At 35.8% G+C, this 5086-nt stretch overlaps 1 non-coding gene across 1 annotated transcript; it reads left to right on the plus strand.

Moving 5' to 3' along the window:
- The first annotated feature begins 414 nt into the window (after nt 1-414).
- LOC112760485 (small nucleolar RNA R71) lies at nt 415-522 on the plus strand. Its single transcript, XR_003180923.1, has one exon. It is a non-coding gene; the product is annotated as a small nucleolar RNA R71 (small nucleolar RNA).
- The last annotated feature ends 4564 nt before the right edge of the window (nt 523-5086 follow it).

The following is a 5086-nucleotide window of genomic DNA, read 5'->3' on the forward strand; positions in this document are numbered from 1 at the left end:
TTTATAGGTGTTTCCATAAGGTTCACCTAAGTAATTCACCTCTGCTATTGCAGGGTTCTCAGGATCATAAGCTTCTTCTTCATAAGAAGCCTCTTGAGTACTGTTGGATGCAGCTTGCATTCCATGCAGACTCTGAGAGATCATATTGACTTGCTGAGTCAATATTTTATTCTGAGCCAATATGGCATTCAGAGTATCAACTTCAAGAACTCCCTTCTTCATAGGCGTCCCATTACTCACAGGATTCCTTTCAGAAGTGTACATGAACTGGTTATTAGCAACCATGTCAATGAGTTCTTGAGCTTCTGCAGGCGTTTTCTTTAGGTGAATGGATCCACCTGTAGAAGTGTCCAGTGACATCTTTGATAGCTCAGATAAACCATCATAGAATATATCCAGGATGATCCATTCTGAAAGCATGTCAGAAGGACACTTTTTGGTCAACTGCTTGTATCTTTCCCAAGCTTCATAGAGGGATTCACCTTCTTTCTGTCTGAAGGTTTGAACATCAGCTCTAAGCTTGCTCAGCTTTTGAGGAGGAAAGTACTTGGCTAAGAAAGCCGTGACCAGCTTATCCCAGGAGTTCAGGCTGTCTTTGGGTTGAGAATCCAACCATAATCTAGCTCTGTCTCTTACAGCAAAAGGGAAAAGCATGAGCCTGTAGACTTCAGGATCTACTCCATTAGTCTTAACAGTATCACATATCTGCAAGAATTCAGTTAAGAACTGAAAAGGATCTTCAGATGGAAGTCCATGAAACTTGCAGTTCTGCTGCATCAGAGAAACTAATTGAGGTTTCAGCTCAAAGTTGTTTGCTCCAATGGCAGGAATGGAGATGCTTCTTCCATGTAAATTGGAATTAGGTGCAGTAAAGTCACCAAGCATCTTCCTTACATTATTATTATTTTCGGCTGCCATCTCCTCTGCCTGTTCGAAAATTTCTGAAAGGTTATCTCTGGATTGTTGTATTTTAACTTCTCTTAGTAACCTTTTTAGAGTCCTTTCAGGTTCTGGATCTGCTTCCACAAGAATGTTCTTATCCTTGCTCCTACTCATATGACAAAGAAGAGGGCACAGAAAAATAATAATAATAGAAATCCTTTATACCACAGTATAGGGATTCCTTTGTGAGTGAAAGAAAAGAGGGGAACAAAGAGTGTGATGTAAAGAAAGAAACACAACTGTGAGGATGGCAGAGATGTGAGATGAGATGTTAGGATATGAATGAATAAATAGAATGAGATGGGAGAGGGAGAATTTTCGAAAATATTTTTGAAAAAGAGTTAGTGATTTTCGAAAATAGTTTTTGAAAAAATGTTAGTAATTTTCGAAAATTTTTTTTAAAATTAAAAATAAAAATTAGAATAATTAGTTAATTAAAAAGAAATTTTTGAAAAAGAGGGAAGATATTTTCAAAAATTAGAGAGAGAGAGTTAGTTAGGTAGTTTTGAAAAAGTTAAGAAACAAACAAAAAGTTAGTTAGTTAGTTGAAACAAATTTTGAAAAGATAAGAAGTTAGGAAGTTAGAAAAGATATTTTGAAAAGATATTTTTTTTTGAAAAAGGTAAGATAAGAAGATATTTTAGAAATTAGTTTTAAAAAAGATTTGATTTTTAAAATCTCAATTAATGACTTGATTCATAAGAAATCACAAGATATGATTCTAGAACTTAAAGTTTGAATCTTTCTTAACAAGCAAGTAACAAACTTCAAATTTTTTGAATCAAAACATTAATTGATTATGTTATTTTCGAAAATTTGATATAAAAATAAGAAAAAGATTTTTGAAAAATATTTTGGAATTTTCGAAAATAACTAAGAATTTTGAAAAAGATTTGATTTTTGAAAAAGATTTTGAAAAAGATAAGATTTTCAAATTGAAAATTTGATTTGACTCATAAGAAACAACTTGATTTTAAAAATTTTTGAAAAAGTCAACTCAAATTTTCGAATTTGATGAGAGAAAAAGGGAAAGATATATTTTTTTTATTTTTGAATTTTTATGATGCAATAGAAAAACACTAAAAAGATGCAATGCCTGAAATTTTTAGATCAAAACAATGAATGCATGCAAGAAAGCTATGAATGTCAAGATGAATACCAAGAACACTTTGAATGTCAAGATGAACATCAAGAACATATTTTGAAAAATTTTAATGCAAAGAAAACATGCAAGACACCAAAACTTAGAATTCTTTAATGCTTAGACACTAAGAATTCAAGAATGCATATGAAAAACATGAAAAGACACAAAATAAAAAATCATCAAGATCAAACAAGAAGACTTACCAAGAACAACTTGAAGATCATGAAGAACACTATGAATGCATGAAATTTTCGAAAAATGCAGGATGCACATGCAATTGACACCAAACTTATAACATGACTCAAGACTCAAACAAGAAACACAAAAAATATTTTTTGATTTTTATGATTTTCTAATTTTTTTGGTATTTTTCGAAAATTAATTGAAAAAGGAAAATAAGGATTCCAAAATTTTTAATATGAATTCCAGGAATCTTGCATTCTTAGTCTAAAGCTTCAGTCCAGGAATTAGACATGGCTCACTAGCCAGCCAAGCCTTCAATGAAAGCTCCGGTCCAAAACATTAGACATGGCCAATGGCCAGCCAAGCTTTAGCATGTAATTCAGATATGACATGCCTGACATACTCATTCCCAAAGGAATAGACATGGCTTTACAGCCAGCCAGGCTTCAACATGCTTCCTGAAACACTAGAATTCATTCTTAAAAATTTTGGATAAAAAAAAAATTTTTGAAAACATTTTTATTTTTATTTTTTGAAAATAAGGGAAAAAAAAATTTTTTTTTTTGAAAGATTTTTGAAATTTTTTTTTTTGAAAACAAAATAAGAAGAAAATTACCTAATCTGAGCAACAGGATGAACCGTCAGTTGTCCAAACTCGAACAATCCCCGGCAACGGCGCCAAAAACTTGGTGCACGAAATTGTGATGTCCAGGCTCGAACAATCCCTGGCAACGTGAGCAACTTGGTACGCGTAATCGTGATTACACTTTAATGATGTAAAATTCATGGCTCTTTCTTTCCCTGGCAATGACGCCAAGAACATGGTGCCAATACCATGGTTCACAACTTTGATACAACTAACCAGCAAGTGCACTGGGTCGTCCAAGTAATACCTTACGTGAGTAAGGGTCGAATCCCACGGAGATTGTTGGTATGAAGCAAGCTATGGTCACCTTGCAAATCTCAGTCAGGCGGATATAAAGTGATAATGGTGTTTTTGAATATTATATAATAAAATAGGGATAGAGATACTTATGTAAATCATTGGTAGGAATTTCAGATAAGCGAATGGAGATGCTTTTCATTCCTCTGAACCTCTGCTTTCCTGCTATCTTCATCCAATCAGTCTTACTCCTTTCCATGGCTGGCTTTATGTGATACATCACCACTGTCAATGGCTACTTTCGGTCATCTCTCGGGAAAATGATCCAATGCCCTGTCACGGCACGGCTAATCGTCTGGAGGCATCACCCTTGCCAATGGCTTCATCTTATCCTCTCAGTGAATAATATGCTCACGCACCCTGTCACGGCACGGCTATTCATCTGTCGGTTCTCGATCATGCTGGAATAGGATTTACTATCCTTTTGCGTCTGTCACTAACGCCCTGCAATCGCGAGTTAGGAGCTCGTCACAGTCATTCAATCATTGAATCCTACTCAGAATACCACAGACAAGGTTTAGACCTTCCGGATTCTCTTGAATGCCGCCATCATTCTAGCTTACGCCACGAAGATTCCTGTTAGGAGATCTAAGAGATATTCATTCTAGCTTATTTCATGTAGAACAGAAGTGTTTGTCAGGCACGCGTTCATAAGGGAGAAGGATGATGAGCGTCACACATAATCATCACCTTCATCACGTTCTTGGGTGCGAATGGATATCTTAGAAGCGAAATAAGATGAATTGAATGGAAAACAGTAGTACTTTGCATTAATCTTTGAGGAACAGCAGAGCTCCACACCTTAATCTATGGAGTGTAGAAACTCTACCGTTGAAAATACATAAGTGAAAGGTCCAGGCATGGCCGAGAGGCCAGCCCCCATGGTCTAAGAACTATGCGTTCCCAGATGTCTAATACAATAGTAAAAGCTCCTATTTATAATAAACTAGTCACTAGGGTTTACATGAGTAAGTAATTGATGCATAAATCCACTTCCGGGGCTCACTTGGTGTGTGGTTGGGCTGGGCTTGAGTGTTGCACGTGTAGAGGTCCTTCTTGGAGTTGAACGCCAGCTTTTGTGCCAGTTTGGGCGTTCAACTCTGGTTTTGGCTCCTTTTCTGGCGCTGGACGCCAGATTTGGGCAGAAAGCTGGCGTTGAACGCCAGTTTACGTCATCTATTCTTGGCCAAAGTATGGACTATTATATATTTCTGGAAATCCCTGGATGTCTACTTTCCAACGCAATTGGAAGCGCGCCATTTCGAGTTCTGTAGCTCCAGATAATCCACTTTGAGTGCAGGGAGGTCAGAATCCAACAGCATCAGCAGTCTTTCTTCAACCTCTGAATCTGATTTCTGCTCAAGTCCCTCAATTTCAGCCAGAAAATACCTGAAATCACATAAAAACACACAAACTCATAGTAAAGTCCAGAAATGTGAATTTAACATAAAAACTAATGAAAACATCCCTAAAAGTAACTAGATCCTACTAAAAACATACTAAAAACAATGTCAAAAAGCGTATAAATTATCCGCTCATCAGGTACATACTCATGTATTAATCATGTGTAAACCATATGCATTGATGTTATTGTATATACTTTAATTTGAAAAAAAAAAGAGAAAGAAAAGAACGAAAAAGAATTGCAATAAAAAGGGGACAAAATGCCCCAAAGTCAAGGTTCAATAAAAATCAATGCGTATGTGTGGTGATCGAAAGAGAATACATGAGTGTGTGTAAAAGTGAAGAATGAGTAGTTAGGTTTGTTTAGAATTATATAGGTTGTCATAGGTTAGGTGGGAAGTTTAAGTTAATCAAAGATTCAAAATTCTAACTCACTTGACCATATGCATCCTACCTTAACCCTAGCCCCA

Source organism: Arachis hypogaea, chromosome 16 (genome assembly GCF_003086295.3).
Source record: "Arachis hypogaea cultivar Tifrunner chromosome 16, arahy.Tifrunner.gnm2.J5K5, whole genome shotgun sequence".
NCBI classification, from domain to species: Eukaryota; Viridiplantae; Streptophyta; class Magnoliopsida; order Fabales; family Fabaceae; genus Arachis; species Arachis hypogaea.